At 43.1% G+C, this 19,544-nt stretch overlaps 1 protein-coding gene across 3 annotated transcripts in view; it reads right to left on the bottom strand.

The window, feature by feature from the left end:
* InR-2 (insulin-like receptor-like) overlaps positions 1–19,544 on the bottom strand; it is a 186,937-nt gene that overhangs the window by 111,401 nt on the left and 55,992 nt on the right. For 2 of the 3 annotated variants that reach the window (XM_089588992.1, XM_089588993.1), the window contains exon 2: positions 13,275–13,331. The exons of the other annotated variant lie outside the window; for it this stretch is intronic. The gene's annotated coding sequence lies outside the window, so the exon portion shown is untranslated. The remainder of the gene's footprint in view (positions 1–13,274; positions 13,332–19,544) is intronic. 3 annotated transcript variants of the gene reach the window in all.

The following is a 19,544-nucleotide window of genomic DNA, read 5'->3' as shown; positions in this document are numbered from 1 at the left end:
CGAGGGAGAGTTTAACGAAACTCGAGCTCCCAAGCTGTGGACGCCCAACAATACTGGTCGTGGAGAATCGGAAAATGGTTGGAAAAAATTAATGGGAGAGAAGAGGGGAGGGGGTAATTTATCAAAATTGCGACCCAGCTACCGGTAAATGAGAAATGGGAAGCTGCCGTAGTACGTGAATACGTGTGTGTTGTTTGATGCATGACGACGCAAACAGAAAATATTGGGGATTAAAGTGAACCTTTTCGTGGTAGGGGTGGTACTTGTTGCCCCTTGGAAAAACGGATTTTCTTTTCTTTTCGGTAGGGAAGAGCAGGCGCGGGTAAGGATTTGTATGTTACGAAAGTCATTAATTTATGGTAAACAATTAGTTTGCATGTGGGGTGGTTGTTGTTGATGAAAGGGGAGGGTGCTCATAAGGGCGTAATCGGTAGGAAATTTCCATCCCACTGCGCGTAGCAATAGGGAGAGAAACGTTACAAGTAACAAGAAATATTGCATAAATGTTTGTTCTTCGTGACAATGATAAGTCTACGAACGTGTTCGGCGTATCAGATAACTTGGTGGTTAACATGCCACACTGACAGAAAAGATTACTTGTAATTGTTAAGGGAAGATTCATCAATCATGATTCCGGGCTTTGGATTAACAACAACCAACGAAGATTAGTTGACAGTTAAAAATAGAGTTAATGAACGTGCATTTGACGTCATAACCATACTCTTTTGTAACCTCCAATACCAATGGTCATATACTTGATCCACTAATTATCAACGATTGGGTACTTACTTGTATTTAAATTGACATTTACCGATCAACAGTTGACGACTGTGCATCTCAAATGCAAGAAATCCTTTCCATGAAGTGTAGTTTCCTAGTGAAAAGGATACATCCATAACTTTTGAATGGGACATTCACCAGACATGACTTATTTTTCGGGAAATACCAATCAAGTAGTCTGGTATGTAATTCAAATTATTTGAACAAGTACCGCAATTGATCTATAGCCTCACTTCGTAAGATGAAATTCTTTTCACGAAAGGGATCCTCTAATCACCCAAAAGGTGGTTGAAGGTCCTTCAAAGTAATGTAGATAATTTTTATTGTGATTGTATTTGACTTTCATCAAAAACAAAATTGTGGTAATAAAATATACATAATATAACGCTGACCAATCACACATTCAATCCATCAATGTAACGGCACTTAAAATATATCATGTAACATCAATTGGCACGAAAAATCGGCATTGACACTCAACGTAAAGCAGCAAAGCAAAGAACCCTGAAATTCCCAGCCATTCACAAGCCCCAAGGAGCCCATACATTTGTATATAACACGAACGTAAACTTAACCTACAACGACAGAGACGCTCCCGCGATCGTAAAATATTTTTCTCGGTGTTGCTGCAATGGTACAAAAAGAAAACTCCGCAGCAAAAACCCAACGTTTTCTCTCCATCTCTTTTCCTCTTCCGATCGTATGTACGCACTGCTCTCACCAGGGATGGGTGCCGGCACTGCCGGCGCCTTTGGGGTTGACGATCTCTCTCTCTCTCTCTCTCTGAGCTACCCCTCCGGTAACCCCACCATCGCACCCCACTCTACCATAACTGTTCGGGGAACTTCCAAAGGTCTGGCAGAGAAGGAGGGTGGTCGCACACATTGAAACACACAGTTGAGTGAACCAGGGACGTGGGTGGATACAGGTGGGGGTGGACGAGCTACGTCAGGACCATGTATGTATATAATCTACGTCAGAAGTAGAGGGAGGGAGGGAGAGAGAAGAAGCTAGACTACGTTCAAGGGGAAGTGAGGGGAAGTGAGCGTCGGGCGTTGATAATACTACGACGTAGAAAACGCAGGCCGGGTTCTCGCGGCGCGACCGATCGATGCCGGCCAAAACATTGCCACATGCCTCGGCCGCCTCGTGCTGCTGTTGCTGTTCTAGCTCCAATATTACATGTATAATAATGCGGGGCGCGCGCTACAGCCAGACGTATAAAACGTTATATAGAGAAGCAGGACGCTATAACTAGGCTCTCGATACACCTCTATCTCTAGGTATATATAACGCCACGACTATTACTACTACTACCACTGCTCTCTCTCTCCCTGTTTAATAACCCGAGTGAGAGAAGAAGCTGGGGCTATGTATGGCTGTAGGGTAAGAGATAGAAAGAGAGAGAGAAACAGGGGAGGGATTGCGACCAGTTTACTACGCAGTAGAAATAGCTCTAGCGAGAGAGAGAGAGAGACCCGTTAAGGCTAGGCATATAGACGATTTTCTTTTTCTCTTTCTTTCTTTCTTGCGTACAGCATATATACGTATACAGAGTTCCTACGTTCTCCGACGATGACGATGTCTCTCTATCTCCTATAAGTATATTCTCTCTTTCCTTCTAGCGTCTGTCTTTACGAGAGGAGCTTGGGTGTTGATATACGTTGCTGATACACTCGGATACTGCTGCTCGCGGCGTCTCTGCCTTTGTGGAGCACCTCGTCAAATCATTGCTATATTGTTTATTGCTTGTTTTCAGCTGCTCGTGGGGTCCAGCGTTTCATTATTCTTTTGTTTTTATAAATTTTCATGATTGTTGTTATTTTTTTGTTTGTTTTTAGAACACTTGAACAACCACGATGAACCTTTTTGTGGCATTGTCGAATCGTTGATGGATTTTTTATCATAATTTTTTTTTGGAAATCACTAAAAATTAAAAAAATTAAAAAAAAAAAAAAACAAGGAAGAGAATAACATGGTTGCGCAACAGTGGAAGCTTGCAATAACAAACAAAATTAACAGCTCAAAGAGAAGAGAGAGGGAGATGGAGGAAGGAAGACGACGACGATAGTCGCACATGCGAGAGAATCAGCATCACCGGGGTCTTTTAAATAGCGTCTAGAGGCGCTAAAACAAATAATAGGGCGATAAATTAAACCGGGCAATTAGCAGCGCACTCGAGCAACAATAAAATAAAGAAAATAAATAAATAAAAAAAGATTCACCCATAGTCGAGAAAGAGAGAGTTGGCTCGTGGCAGCGTCATCACATGGCAGCTAGAGAGCGCGTGTCTCTGGCGGCTTTTATTTTTCTCTCCTTTGATGTTTTGGCTGCTGCTCGACTTTTTGCGCAGTTCACTCGCAGGTACGTACATATGTATACGCGCACCCTCGGTGTTGATATACGTACACATACGTGGGTATCAGTACTCAAAAGATAGAGAGAGAGGCGCGTGAAATGATGATGGATTTGTGGGCCGCTAAAGTTTGTTTAATGAATGAAGTTTCGCGCTGCTCGTAGGCGACGACAGGAGGAGGAGGAGGAGAGGGATGATGCCGGGGGGAGGAGGAAAATTATCTTTATCGTAAATAAGAGTATAGCGTACTGTAGACGTGGGGCATAAATGCGCGCGAAAGAGAGAAGAGCCCAGACAGTAGCGGCGCGCGCGCATTTGCGTCGTAGTTTCCTCGGCGAGTTGAAAGAGAGAGAGAGAGAGAGAAGGGAGGCAGGCAGGCAGGCGTGTCGGCGATCGATAATATACACGCGGGTGAAAACGTTGCGCGCGCGCGCCTATAATGACGTATATATGTGTACATATCTGTTCGGTATGGCATCACACGGGGAGCGAAAACGGCGTAGTATAAGCTCGGGGTTGTATGTGTATATATGGATCGGTGTACCTACAGCAGCGCCTATACTCGATAAATAGTGTTGAGGCCAACGCGCAAGCGAAACTGTTTAATTTTCCTCTCTCTTTTATCCGTCCGTGTAATGAAAATTCTGGGCAAATAAGGTGTGGTAGTGCCCTCTTGCGTCCACAAACACACACGTGCATGAAATGGATCTGAGGTATATAAGGAGAAGCGGGCAAGCGGTTGTGGGCTTTTTTTTTTCGGCGCCTAGGATTTTTCATCTGCGCGTATAGGTGCAGAAGTATCGGACAAGTTTATCTAGACGTTCTCTCCTGCTCTATTCGTCTACTTCAACGATTTATTGCGATTTCCGAGAGAGGGAGGGAGTAAGTGCAATGGTTTAACCGGCACGTTTTGTAACGGAGTCTCTCCTCGACACTCTCATTTCGTCTGGCTATTGGTGGTAGTAGGTACTCGCTGGTTCGTACATGCGATATTTCGCGCGAAAACTGCCCATAACAATACTATCTCACGCGGTCTATCTTTCGGAGCTGCTGATGTATTAGGTGGCCTCCTGGTGTTGGTGGTCAAACGAAAAAGAATTAGCCTCCACGTTGTCCCTCGTAGATGGTACATACGCGAGTGTTGGTTGCTCGACTCTGGTCGTATGCTGGGCCGACTAAAGTGAAAGTGGTAGCTCACCTTCCGTTCTGTTCATCGTCTGTTTGCGGTAGCTCTCTCTGGGTATCCCACTTATTAAGTTTTATTCGAGTGAGGGATACTCGATGACGTGATACTCCCATTGAATCGTATTTCTTTTTCTAGCGGGACAATTCGTACGAGTGATAAGGGATGCCTTGGAAGGTAACCATCAAGTCAACTTCTAGTTTAGCCTAATACAATATAACTTAATCCTATGGGATGGAAATCATACAATAAAGTTCAAGATAGTCGTTGATGGCTTAAAAATTGGCTAGTATCTTGGTTTATCTCGAAGGGTGGTATGAGTTTGGGTACACCTGAGTCTAATTGATAGAACAAAGTCTATTTCGTGAAAAACGTTCATCAGTTACATAAAGCCTTGTACCTAAAATGTAGACCCATGGAGTTAAATTGACGAATAAAATGTAGTCTAAACCAGTTGAAGCTCACGAATAGAATAGAGATCTAATTTGGAGATAGGAGTCATTCTAATTGATTGTTTGACATCAAATGTCAAAATAACAATCGACTAAAAGATCAACTTGGATTTGTTGTACTGCGCCAAACGCACCCTCCAAACGAGAACGAAATATATGTCTGCAAGGTTTTGGCCAGATTATGATCAAACTATACGAAAAAGCCCACGTTGCACATTTCACAAGTAAGAAAGATAAGTGAAGGCGTTATCACCTCGAGCGTACAATGGTCCTCATAAATATTGGTAGTACACCTAGGAGAGTGAAAGAGAGAGATAGAGCTCGCTTCGATGAGTGGAGGGGACTCTGGTGTATATGCACGTCCAAAGCAAAAGGAAAGGGAGAAAGGGGTCATCTCGTCGTCACTGTCATCGTTACGTATGGCCTGTAACGCCAGACATTTCCAAGCACACACGCACACACACACAGAGTCACACAGGTACAAACGGGTACAAATGCAATGGTTCAGATTGAATTCTCGACCGCAATCTTTTTATAATATCCGGTCACCTTTTACAAGCTACTCCAGCTTTACTCTTAATCAAGTGAACTGATTTTTGTATAAGTGATAATTGACGGATGTAATAGAGTTTTGCAAATACGTGTACAGAAAAAGGATATTGCCAAAGACAAGAAATGGAAAGATTATATATTTTTGTCACACTTATGGTTACATCATTCAGAGACTGTAGTGGTGATCTGATGACTGACATTATCTTATGTGCGGTGTGGAGGATGTATGGGGGGAAAACAACTCTGGTGTGGTAACAACAAGTATTAGAAAGCCTCGAAAAATAGAGCACGTTGGTATTGCGTCGCAGCTTGTGGAGGCCACTCAACACTTGTTTTTCATTACGAAATAAATTTTTGAGTCAGCAATACATATGTTACGTGGGAATTGTGGAGCTTGGGGGTGTAAGGGGATTGAATACACGTGGAAGAAAGTATATGTCCGTTGATTAGTGTCTCAAAGCGAGAGCGGTCGCGTGCGTGGCGTTAGGTTCGGAGGCTGATCGGAGAGAGAGAGAGCGGGAGAGCTGATAACGCTCGGGCCCGCCGCCGAAAGGTGACCATCATACTCTGTATCCGCGGCTCATGCGCCGTGAGAGGTGAGTCTTGGGCGCGAACTTACAAAGGCTCTAGATACTGTAAGTCACACATTAATGAATTGGTGTCAACGCGTCTGAAAAATGTTGAAAACTCAAACAGCCGTGATGATACATTCCAATTCGTTGATTAATCAGTTTTTAATTGTATTGCAATTTGTATCAGTTTGATTATACCATTGCACATACCAAAAGCTTTTATCAAAATTTATCAAGTGCTAAAACGATACCACTTAATACCACACATTCTATAACTATTTATTCATTATTATATTTAATACAATTGAAAGCTTGTGCTTTTATAATTTTGGTAATAGTTAGATGAGCCACTATCACTATCAACCAAATGGATGTATCCTGAATTGTTTTAACACTGGTTTAAAAAAAAAAAAAAAAGAAAAAAAAAAAAAAAAAAAAAAAAAAAAAAAGTATCAAAATCCACTGTCGGTTCACTTCATAGATGAAGAAATGTAAAATACATCAACTAGTAGTCTGAAAAATTATTTACAGTCAACACCGATTGAGCTAAAAATGCATAAATCATTTGCTGAACTATTAAACTAATATTTCACGAAAACTGGATAATAAAACAACAAAGACGGAACACGAAAAACAAAGGAAATGCGGTAACTTATTTGTTTTGGAAGTAACCGGAGCTCCTTAATCATTAACAGAGGTGTCCGCATTCGGCTCGGTCCGATACAGTCCGTGCCGAGTACGAGAATACATAACAGGCGACAACGACTTGGCAGCTTGCCTGCTTGCTGCAGCCCATCCATACACGCGCACAAGATCCTTTTTCTCGTCCTCATCTTCACCGAGGATTCAACTGTGCACTGGCATGGTATAAAAAAAACAAAGGGATGAACAAACAGCCAAGTTCCCTCCCGTATTTGTCTCGCGCAATGACAGCTAAGATTTCAAAATTGGTAAGCAGCAGCAGATTGATCTTGTTGTGCATCCACATTTGTGGTTGCAGCTTCTCTGGGAAGATGCGGAAGAACAGCTTCCTAGCACGAGTGGATTCGCTTTATCACGCTGATTGAGTAATTCGCGCTACCGAGCAGAGCAGCCTGCGGTGGAGTTGGGCTGTTGGATCCGGAAAACGATGGTTTTTGTTGTTCCACTCTTTTTGTTCTCTCCCCGAAAGATCTTTGATCTACCCTCTCCCCTTTTCTCTCTAGGTACATTGTATTTGGGATTCAGAAAAGAGACGATCGGTTATCCAGGAAAAAAAATTTCCTAATCAGCCAAATTGATATCAGTATCAACTCGATAGCAGGTAACGACCCATCGAGCAGTTGTCTAGGAATCAAACAGAGTATGGTTCTTTCACAACAGGAATGAAGTAATAACGCATCCGTAAGCAATTACACCTCCAATGACGAGGATAATGACGAAGATGGCGATATTTCTTTTTCATACCTTGGCTGCTGCTACATCGATACCTATATGAAATAACTCGCAACTATGGAATGTGGAGTAATAACCCGGTGAAATTCGCGCGCCGTACAGAAAATACACGCAACGTAATGTGCATGTATGTTGGTTTCAATCGGCTTAATTAACCCGCTAAGCCAATCATCGACTTCTCTTCGTACAAATGGACAGTCATTACATCACACAAAAGAAGATTCTCGATATTTTCTCCAACCCAGCTAATTGGGGTTGTAACTTTTTTTTTTTATACCACTTTTTACGGCATACCTGCCGTTGTTATCGCTCGCAAAAGTTAAAACTATTACCCACCCATTATTTCTTTCGCACTTGATGATAACGCGAATCTACGTTGAGATGACGATCGTAAAGCTGAGCTACTACGCACGTATCTCTTACGTAACAGCTGCGACATTTCTATAGTCTCAACATATGAGACAGTGCGCGTATCTTCTAACAATACATTTACCTTGCATCGAGGCAGCAGGAGATGAAGAGAAAAACAAGAGAAACAGAGAAATAAAGCAACGAGGGTGTGGGGGCAGATGCGAGTATATTTAATTTGAATCTTCTTCAGTTGGAAAAAGAGTTGTTTACGAAGATCATTTTGACCTACAAAGCGGCTCTGGTGATTTAATTAAGATTAAATGATATGGATGTAAGTGTGTCAAATTTGTTTCAATCGATGATGTTTGACGAGGTATTTTCGCTCGACAACTGTAACTTTTGGTTCATTCTTGAACTGGAGAATCGATAACTGTGTATGCGAGAAAAAAAATGTATGTACGTATACGAGCGATAAAAACTTATTATGCATGTGAAACAAAGAGTGAAAAACAGAAAGGGAGAGAGAGAAAAATCGACTTCATTGTCACAGGAGTACCATTTCATCAATATGCATGAGACAAGCACATTTTGTTTCAAGTACGCAAGTTGATGTATATGCATCAAAGTTGCGGGGATAAGTGTAATGCTACTTTAGTGCTGGTATCAATCTAAAAAAAAAGATACGAAAATATCGAAAGACTTACAAACTCGACGAGACAGAATTGTTCAGACCAAACCATCGTTTCGACATATACAACATTATATTATAATTATTTATTATCAAACAAAACCATTGGGCGTTTTAAAAAAAAACCTCGAAATTTTTCCACGTAATCAGCCATCTCGTATCATTATACTCGTTCAACGATGGATGTATGGGCACATACACGAAGCCAGAGAGGCCTCACGGGAGCCAAGTCTCACGCTCGTAGCAGACTGTGTCGGAATCGGGGGCAATTAGATCCCGATTGGAAACTAGGCGAAATCGGGCCGCCGCGACGCTCTAGACACAACTTATTCTTTGTATAAACACCGAGATATAAGGCGGACGCGAGCACGCCCGTGTGGGTGTGCGTGCGTATATGTGCGCCCCAACTCGTTACATTGATTCTCAACACTATTTTGCACGTGCGTGTAGTTTATGCACCGAGATGATCTTCCCTTAGCCTGTTGTTGTGGGCCTTTTTGCCATGTGGGCCATTTAGTCAATGACGTTTTTGATGTGCATCATACATGTCTTTTTCCTCTCAAACTCAGGGCATGAGGTAGTGAATAAAGCGATAAAAAAATGGTACCACACCTCGTCTCGTCTAGTAAATAGATTCCTGTTTGGCCTGCTAATTACGTAAATAAGTACCGATGAATGTCCAAACACTAATTATATTGTTGCTAAAGGTGACACATCGTCGCATTTGAGATAAATATGTGTGAAGAATTTCGTCGGCATGTCACCTGAGTAATTGTCAGCCAATTATAGCCATTTTCAATAAATACATCGAGGTAAGTAGATCCTGTCATCTTCCAATGTACCCAAAAAAAGATTTTCTCTTCAAAAATGAACAAGATGTTTGTCCCCGCGTGACAAACAACGAGGCTTCGCATTGAATAATACGATACGTTCCTTTGGATCGAGTTGCAGATCTGTTTGGCGCAACAAGCAACCAAGGGGATCGGAGCGCGTTATCTCTCAAGCACGCGACGATTAGAGGCATCCGTCGCTGTCGTCGGCGACTTGGGAAACCAGCAGCCAGCACGGATCAAAGCGCCCCTCCCCCCGCGATTTATCAGAGAAGCCTGTAATCACATGGAGGGAGGGCGTCGCGAATACCGATCGCCGATGAAATTGACCGATCAATTTCCGCTCTCGCGGCGCACGCGCGAACGGGCTCTATATACAACCCGGGGATTAATTTATTATTGGAACGAATGCGCGTGCGAACGATGGAAGGAGGAAAAAAAAAAAAGTCATTCAGAGCCTCGCTACTGTGTCACGCTCGCGCCGCGTTCATTCATCAAGACTTGAGCTTAGCGTTTCCTGCGCGCGCGCGCGTTACGCGAAAATCGTAAACTTGGCATACATTCGGCGCGAGGCGTAAAAACGAGGCCAAAAGGGAGGGGCAAAAAACCACTAGCCCACTGAACGAAGTTGCGATACATGGAGGGTCTCAGCCATCGATCAATATTTTACTCTCTCACTCGCAGCCCGATAATGAAGGAAAAAAAAGCTCCGTGTGTTATCCAGATCGAGACGAACGCGCTTTCGTTAATTAACACCCACGCGCGTGTGCGGTGCATAAAACACGTAAAGTACGCGGTGGCGTGAAATGGAAGGAGACACTTACTTTCTCACGCTCGGCTTCGCTAAAACGGACGTGCGTCTGCAGCCGAGTCATGACGAAACCCGCGATGTCTATCGATACCGGGTGGGTATACACAACAACAACGAGTCAGAATGACGTTGTACGCAGATTCTGGCCTCGTCATCCGCCCATTGTTTGCATGCATGGGCGAGCGTTGTGTTGTACAAGTGTGCTTAAAGTGTGCACATTCACGGGAAGCTTACGGCAGTGCCAAAGGGAGAAGACGGAAAAGCGGGTACGCGGTTATTGAGAACTAAGGGGCACGAGCATTGTCAACTAGTCTCCAATGGGGCGACTGATGATCTACGTTTGTATCATGCGTTGGCTAAAAAACCCTGTGGTGCAATGCACGTAAGCGCGAGGGGGATGTATAAGGGTGAAAAAAGCTATGGAGAGGGAGAAAGCGTATGGGTGCAAGTTAACTTTGGGAAATTTGGGTTTCGGGGCTGATGCCGGGAAGTTATAACCACGGAAGTCGTTGGTTGCTGCTCCTCGCGATTTCGCCTCGCTGCGTCTCAGGCGCGTGTTTTGCTTCGTACCAGGAAATGTGGGGGAGAGCGCAGACAACCGACGATGCATGTGTTTTGTTTTTCATTCATTCATATGAAATAAATATGAATAATGGTCTGTACGCACATGGAAAAGCCAGTGCCTCACTACCTCGATCACTACCATTAAAAAAGTTAATCACTATGTTATAATTAGATGTTGTTGTGATAACGCAAGATGAAATCCATCGGCAGACCTCCGTAAAAATGTATAGAAAAAAAAAAAAAAAAAAAACAAAGCACAAACCGATCAAACTTTCATTCTTTTCGATTCATCAAATCCACTGTGACCAAAAAAACTGCACCCATCTCTCAATCAGAGCAGCGTCAAAAAAAAAAGGTGAAAATTCGCGCGTGCGATAGGAACAAAAACAAAAAAAAAAAAAAAAAAAAAGATAAAACGTCAGCTCGCGCGTGCGAGCAAAAACAAAGTCGGTCAACGTCGAGAGAGACAGCGAGAGTGTCGGGGTCGCAGACACAACATTGTATATAGAACACAGAGCGGGAGCGACGCCCACGCGTAGCGCATGCGCCCCACTCGTCTCTCTTGAATTGTACACAAGTATATGTAAACTCGGAGTGCAAAAAGCACGTTGCACGCAACGCGGTATATATTTATACAGACCCTTGGAGAAAAAAAAAACGAGCGATGCTCTCTCGTTGCTTTGCTCCGCAGGATCATCGAAAATCGTCAAATAAGCCACACGAAAGAGAGACATACCAATTCGACTTCCCAACGATTCACAGCTACCATCCCAACAATTTGGAAGAAAAACAAGCGAACGTGAGTATCTCTTATCAGAAGCACTGATAAACAATTTCGTGCCAAGAGGTGATGCCCAAGCTGTTATTGTTTTCGTACGAATATATGTTGGTCCCGACTACAGATAAAAAGTCGTGCTCCAATGATCTACATAACTGCGCCTTCGTGAAGATAAGCACCAACTGGAGATCGCATGATGGGCATTTTTTAATCAAAATCATCGAAATCCGTTGCGATTGTCGCTCGGTAAGTACAAAGTTTAACGTGAAAAAAAATGCTGTCGACGCTAAATCTCCCTGATAGCCACGCAACGCCAACAACAGAAGCCGAACGATTTATTATTTTTTTTCTTATTTTTACCCTCGTTGCAATCAATTTGAGGGCGCAATCTGCCGAGTAGGTACTACCATACACTCGATTCAACGCTCACAACAAGAGCATCAGTTACTGTTGTGCTGTTCAGTCCCGCAACTTGATCCTTCAAAAAAGGCGGTCGTTTCGCGCGTCTCGAAAAGCCCTTCCCCAAAAAGAAGAATACACTTCAGAGAGTCGCATCGCAGATAGGGAGAGAGTGGAAGCGGCCCGGAGTCATAATTTTCGCGCGCTCGCATCCACTCGAGAGGGAGCGACTTCGCTTACCTCTCGTTTTTCGGGGGCATACAGTACACACATACCCGCACACGCGCACGCTCGTTAGAGCCGACAAAGGTGGCAGCGATAATTGGGCTCCCGTTCTCCCTCTCGGCTATTTTCTTCTGCCTACTTATTCTTCCTCGTGAATGGGTCTCTTTCTCGGAGCGCGTGTCGCACACCACCACGTGGGCTCAACCCCTTGCTGCTGTTGTCGACTCTTATTATCGTTCTTGCCGAGCCCGGAACACTTGGCTCTTCGTTTTGGGGCTCGCACAAAGAGGATGAGAGTTTTTGGGCACTTGAATTTCTCGTGACGTGAAATTACTTTCCTTAAAAGAATCCCTCGATATTTTCACGATTGAAAAGCTCCGTTAATCGAATTTCAGCTTTTCGCATCGAACACCTTCCTCTAACTTGGCCAAGCTCTTTTACGATTGTCACATTTCAGAGGTGAGCCTATACCTACCTCGATGCAGTTATCATCGTACAATAAAAGTGAGCGTAAGACGTACATGTGACACGTGACGTATATTTCATACAAGTATGCGTATACGAAATCTAAAAGGGTGTAAGAGTATATGAGGAAGGAAGGAAGGCACCCTGTATATGTGGAGCACACACAAGCGAGGGCGATCGACCAACCCCTCGGGGCTCGCTGCTACCGATGCTACCACTGCCACTGACGCCCCGGCACATCTCTGCAGCTGAGTTAACAAGCGACGACGAAGTTTTTGAGCCCCCGACTACCACTGCTGCTTTTTCTGGATTCTCCACTTGCTTACAACTCTACTACCCTCTAGGACTCGTATTCCCTCGTTTCTTCCATCTCCCTTCTTCGCTGATAGTGCAGCCGAATGACTTTTTTTTTTTTTTTTTTTTTTTTTTTTTTTTTACTGCTGGATGCTGATTCTTTCCCCACCCTGTCTATAACTTGTCGGTTCTTTGTACTTTTCCCTCCTTGCCTGATCCGCAAGCAGACTGAAATAGCTAATGTCTCGATTTTCACGTTGATAGGCAAGGGTGTCTTAATCTGTTAAGGGACTGATCGGTCTCTATTCTTAAAACAGCATGATGAATGTATTTTTTGGCATGGACTTGAAATCTTTACAAATGGTTTTTAGCTACGACCGCGGTGGTACTTCTTTTTGGGGTGATGTGGTGGGTGGTCACGGGTAGTTCCGGAGCGGTTAATGTCATTGGCAAGTGTTATTTTCTTTTCATGGCGACAGGTGCTGATTTAATTCATCAATCGAGGGGTAAAACAATCAAAAGTATGGTGTATGGACTTACCAGCTTTGTTTTATTGACAGGATGATGATCAACTCTGAAGGAGCAGCTGATGGTGACCTGAAACGAAAACGCAATTAGTTTTCGTGATTCGTTTTTTCAAAAATAAACGAAGGTAATATATTATATATGTAATTAAATTACAACTCTTTTAAAAAAATAAAGAATCCTGCATTATTAAATATTTTTAAAAATGTGAAAGCAATCAGCAATTTTACAGCTAAGATTGATGCCTTGAACGATCAACTCCCGATTCGCTCCCAAGTTATGATCCAATCTAAGTAATTCCTTGCACCTCGGCGAGTCCACATTGTACTCGAATTAATAATACGTTTTAATCCACAGTCATGCTTCCAGACCCAACCAAGTCCTCAAAACTCTATTTGGAACGAACGTTTCTCCCAATAGCAATCCAACCCAGCATAACTATCCAGCTGCCCTCCAATTCCGCATGTTTTGCAAACCGTGGCATCGGTCCCCCGTCGACCCCCAATCTCCGGCAGCCTCCCATCCATTCTAATAATTTAACGCGATGTAAACACAACTACGACACTCTCAAAGTCTTCGACCCCCCAACCCCTAGCTCTTCTCGCACGCCCAAACAGAGTGTCCAAGAAGGAGGTGCAAGAAGAAGAAGAAGATGGGGCGGGGGAGAGCAGAGGAAGTGGAAACGTAGCGGTGTCGCGCAAACGGCCGATCGATAAGGGGACCAAGGAGTACTAGTCCGCTGAGAAACGGTGGCAGGCTGGAAGACTCATGGCCTCCTGTTTCGTTACGATAAGCAAGCCAGCTCGCAGTAACGGTGGTGGTGAAGGAGGAAGGGTAACAGACTACCGGCTTGTGCTTAAATATAGCAAGTTGTACATGGAAAAGGGGCGGACGAGGAGGAGGAGAATAACCACACGAGAGGGAAAGGGGCAGTGTGTATGGGTCGTTGTGGTGCATGTGCAGAAGTAGCCGAGACAAGAACTCTTCCTCCTCTATACCTTTTACCACTATAGGTACATGACGGCAAGGAGGTAACAAGATCACGTGAGAATGAGGAGGAGTGGCGTGGAATTGTTTGTGTTGTGTACGACGCGGGTATTACAAGGGATGATAGGTAGTGGTAGTGGTTGTCGTAAGGTGAGAAAGTGTAAAGAGAGACGCGTATGTTTTGAGGTATCTTGATACTACAGCGCGTGCTGCTGGTGGCGCGAGGTAAGCCCCTCTTGCTCGTTCTCCTCAAGTCGAGCTGGTGTTCCTTGAGACACGCGTTTAGGGGTGAGTTTGTACGGGAAAATGATGTATGGATGATAGGTAATACACTTTACTTGCGTTGCATGCCAGTAAAGTGTGTGTGTTCTTGCGTGTCTGCGTTTTCTTATGCGTCTACAGCAATACAGCAATGCGCTTTGTGGGAAACTTGGACTTGTCGTCATTTCAATCTAGGCGTGGACTTTTTGCTTGTGTTTTGTAAATATTCTAGTGGTCGCTTCATAATTTTTTTTTTTTTTTATTTAGTGATGATCTCTCTTTTACAAGAGTTGGAGAATAAAAAAAGATCAATGGCTCATTTCGTACTTCAATTTTCTAGACAAATTGGTGAGTATTCGAACGGTGAAAACAAAAAATTGATGATCAGGACAAGTACCATGAAGATTAGTTGGACAATTTTTTTCCCACCTAATCAATAATTTCACTAAGTTTCAATCTGATAGGCATAGATTTCCAACTGTATCTGTTTCACACGCGACCAGCTCTCTTTGTTTCTTTCAAATTTTGTTCTTACTCCAGCAAAATTAAAAATTAATCCAAAAACCCACCCTTGTTAGAGTGAAGGATACATAAAACGAGCAATAAAGCCACTTCCCTTGAGAAAGGACAAGGACGTAACCTAAAATAATGACTGTCCCTGCATCATCCACCCTCTGCAAGCACCGCTGTCTCAGGTGTCAGGCCTAAAGTATCCTCCTCGCACTCGAAATTCGACAGAGATTCGAAACTTTCAGGACAACGATCAGCATGTACTTCCAAATGACCCAATTTATGTCGCCACTGCAGTAGCATTCGCAGGGTACGACTCCACGTGGAGAAGCAGAGGGGAAGGGCAGTAGCAGAGGGACGCAACCGCGAAGAAGAGAGAAGCCACGTGAGCGTACCACACGACAACGACGATGAGAGGAGGATGTCTGTAGTACGTAGACAGAAAAGCGCCGCCTCATAAACAAGAGCTGCTCGCGCGAGAGGAGCAATAAAAGAGGCTCTACGGCCGCGGGAATCCGCGTAAAACGAGGGAGGTGCGCGGTTAGTACGTAAGAAGCATGTTAAGCCAGCAGTACCACCTCTTTGGGTGTTCGTTGGTTTGTTCCTCGGGTGTAAAGGTCTGAAATGTACATGTGCATGGATACGATTCGTAGAGCCGAATTGTTTCAAGATGAGCTAATCTGACGGCTTTTATTTCACTACTCCACTTTGGGCCTTTAATTTTAGATGCCGTGTGCTGCGGGAGAGGAAATTTCTTGCAATTTTTTCGGTTTACTGCTCGCGCGGGAAGAACACGAGGTTTTGCTCGGCTTTGTTTTTATAGTTTGCAGTAGAATCTTTTTTATTGTCCCGAAACTAAATAATGCACTACCAAGAGTTAACCTTATTTTGCTGCTGTACGCTTTTGGTGTGCTACACTTCGAAGACGTCTGCTTGGGTGTCTTATTTCTATGAGGTACCCTGGATTTAATTTAAACGTAGAACCACCAACAGATTTAGTCAGGTTTCGAAAGGTGGTATTTCATGCACGCTGATTTTGGCTGTACGTGAGTAATAGCGGATAACAGGAGTAGTGGTTGGTGGGTTTGGATTTTGCACAACCATGAAGGTATTTGCGGTTACCGATAAAGTCGTAGATGCACAAATTGAAAGTAAGTAATCCTAACAGATGTTAGGCACAGTCTCATCCTCTTTGTGGCTTGTGCAATGAAGGTACATACATGGTATTAAATGGTGCTAACTTATCATAGTTAGTGAAAGTTTGCCTATATGGGCGAACATTGATGTAGGATACTCAGTTTGGAATTCGTCGTGTTTCATTGGGAAAAAATAATTGAATAATACCATTTTTAACTTACTGGTGGAACCTAACAATAATTGCATACATTTAGAACAAGGGAAATTAACTGTAATGAAGTTCGGATGTCCGTAAAGTTTACCGTAAGAACCTGGATTAAGCATATTACAAACTGTGGACAATAATCCGACGATTATAAATTAATTGGCCCAAATCTATTTTTACGATAAGAAATGAACTTAGGTTTAGGATCCTTGGAGTCTGACCACCTGGATACCCTCGAAACAATGTTTTGCACCATGAGTAGACGGGATGCTATGTCATATAATTTTGCATTTTCCAATGAGTACGTGAATGAGACAAAAACAGATAGACAATACCATGGAAGAATTGCATACTGAATAGAATCTAAGGAAATAGTCGAATATGATTTCTGATGTACCAAACAGAATAATGATGTACCGCATGACTGAGTTTATTCTTCAGTCTTAGGAGACAATTTTGGAATTCTGAGAATAAATAAAATAAAAAGTGACTCCAGTTACTACATCTGTGGTCCTGGAGAACTCTTCTGGTGATAAAAATTGTACTTTCCACAAGTTATTGATTCTTTCTATGAAAAGTTCTTCAGAAAAAAAAGTTACGAAAACAAAGGAGGAGCAACCACGAGTGTATATGTGAATGTACACGTGCGTATATGGCAATGAGTGTTTTAAAGAAAAGTGATTTTGATTAGCGATAACCATGGCCCCGAGCCCCATCAAAAGTAAGTGCATCCTTGAAAATCAATTGTAGACCATTGGGCCGAACAAAGGAGGAAGAGGCATTGCAACGGCTGTGACGACGCGAGTGTACCTACGTGTACCTTTATTGAATTGCCGGGGCACATCGACGAAAAAGAGTTCGGCAAGAGAAAGAGTTTCGCTCTCGAAATGGACCTACTTTGCCCGAACAAGAAGGAAAAATAAAAAGTATCACCATAAGCCCGCAAATAGGTTTCACGAACGCTTTTTTCGTCGCTGCTCCTTTGGCTTTTGTGAGACGAGTTTTCGCGGAAATTCAAGCCAATTTATTGATACTTCATGATAACGAGCTTGTGTTTCTTTTCAATTGTAAATCTACCATTTTTTTTTTGTAGTATAATTGTTTTTTTCTCCATGGATCATTTAAAATAATTTTTCAAACAGGCTTTTCCATCACTTTGTAACAAACATTTTTCGACAGACACGAATGACGAGTATAAACATTGTTCTGGAATGTCGGAGAGTAACACGAGAAAATAATAATAGCAATGTTGTCATAATAGGAACGGACGGAAGCGAGGAAGGAAGGATGGAAGTGGAACGACGCACGGATTAGTTAATTGGAGTCTTCCGTCAACAATACAAGCACACGCAACATTGCATTCAGGACTTCACCTCAAGGCCACCATATTCTATTTCATAAATATACTTCCGAGCGCGAATTGCAATAAAATTATTTAAATCAATAAAAAAAATTTTTTTTTTAATCCAAACAACCACACTTGTTTTTAGAGCACGATTCGCCTGTCGTCCACTGTTAATCGACGCGATGGACAAAAGCGTCCCAAATAAATTAAACGACGGCGCTTATTGTCTACGTGCCATCAGCCGCGCATGTAATACACGCACATAAAGCGTACAGCTCCCGACTTATTAATATAATAATAACTGGTGTATTATACCCCGAGAGTCAGGCTCAAGAGAAAAATAAAGATCAAATATGGCGCGCGCACACACACACACCCAAGCGCACTTGAATAAAAAAAAAAGAAAAGAAAAAAGCCTAGGCATGTAAATTCGAAAGCCGATTGCGAACGACTGCTACTATCGTTCTCTCTCACACTTGCAGGGCTCGTACATTATAATACACACCGCGCTCGCTCGCTCGGAGGGGAAGAGCCGAGGCCAGACGTTCCCTCTTCGTCGCACGCGCGCGTGCCTACGTGTTCGCAAACACATAAAACCTATATTATATGCGAGACGAGGGCCACCACCTCCTCTATAGCGCTCTGCCGCTCTCCTCGTGATGTATTTCGTATACGCGTGTGACCAACACACGCGAAGATGAGCGGGATTCCTCGTTTCGGAGGCCCTCGATCTGCTCTAGCAATACTTGTAACAATACAAAAAGAGAAGAAGAGACGAGAGAAGGAAGAGGGGGCGACAGGAGGCTGCTCTGCCCTGGTGTTTTGGTATTAAAAAAAATACGCGGTCGAGGGCGCGCGCCGGCGCTCGCAGGACCCCTCCTCTCCATCCACCCCCCCCGTTTTTCTTCTTCCTTCTTCTGTTTTACACGTATACACAAGCGCGCAATATTTTTGGCTTTGCTTTCTCTCTATCTTTTATTGCATATGTGTGCGTGTACGTGCAAAGTTGGACCGAGTTGGACTGACTTGTATTATTCCTCTTCGCTACACCTTTCGAGAGGGAAAGAAATAAAGAATTGGCGGCGACGTACGGTGTAATCGCATTATTCGCCTTGAAATCGCGTGTGTGCCCGTGTTGCGCGGTTGGAGGGAAAGGGAGGGACAAAGGAGAGGAACGAGAATGGAATCCCGATTTTTTCGGCGCGTTTCTCTACCCTCTCACGCTCGGCTCCTTCCACGTATACCCTCAACATTGTACATATATGCTCTATCGCTGGTGGCTTCTTACGTGTGTGCATGTACGTGTATATTTGGTTAATGTATATAAAAGCGTGACTTTTTGCCTATTCGCGATATTCCATTTTAACGATGTCACCCGGCGTGCGCCTCTCTCTCTCTCTCTCTCTCTCTCTCTCTCTCTCTCTCTCTCTCTCTCTCTCTCTCTGCGAGCTTGCTGACTGTCTGTACAGGCTATACTCTTTTAAATGCATTTCTGTGCTGATGGTGTTCTATTTTTTTTATTTATTTATTTTTTGTTTCCTTTTTCTTTTGAGAGCTTTTTTTTTGTTTGAAGGGGAGAATTTTTGTCTAGTTAAATTTAAAAGCTTCATTCAGTGATGTACTTTTTTTTTTTTTTTTCGTACAATTAACTTTCTGCAAGGTGATGGGGAATCAGTATTTGATTTATACTTAGGATGTTAATTTTTTATAGGTACAAAAACTTTAAAGGATGCATCAGTATCGATGACATTAGACATTTACGAGGACATTTATTCACAAATAATCTTATCTAAAAAAAAAGTACATCACATGACTTGACTCTTTTATTTTTTATGTAATT

The sequence above is a fragment of the Copidosoma floridanum genome, unplaced genomic scaffold (genome assembly GCF_036245765.1).
Source record: "Copidosoma floridanum isolate Cflo_tuat_1 unplaced genomic scaffold, Cflo_Japanese_pri ptg000007l, whole genome shotgun sequence".
NCBI lineage: Eukaryota > Metazoa > Arthropoda > Insecta > Hymenoptera > Encyrtidae > Copidosoma > Copidosoma floridanum.
Note: the sequence above shows the minus strand (reverse complement) of the source record. Positions and strands in the feature narration are given on the sequence as shown.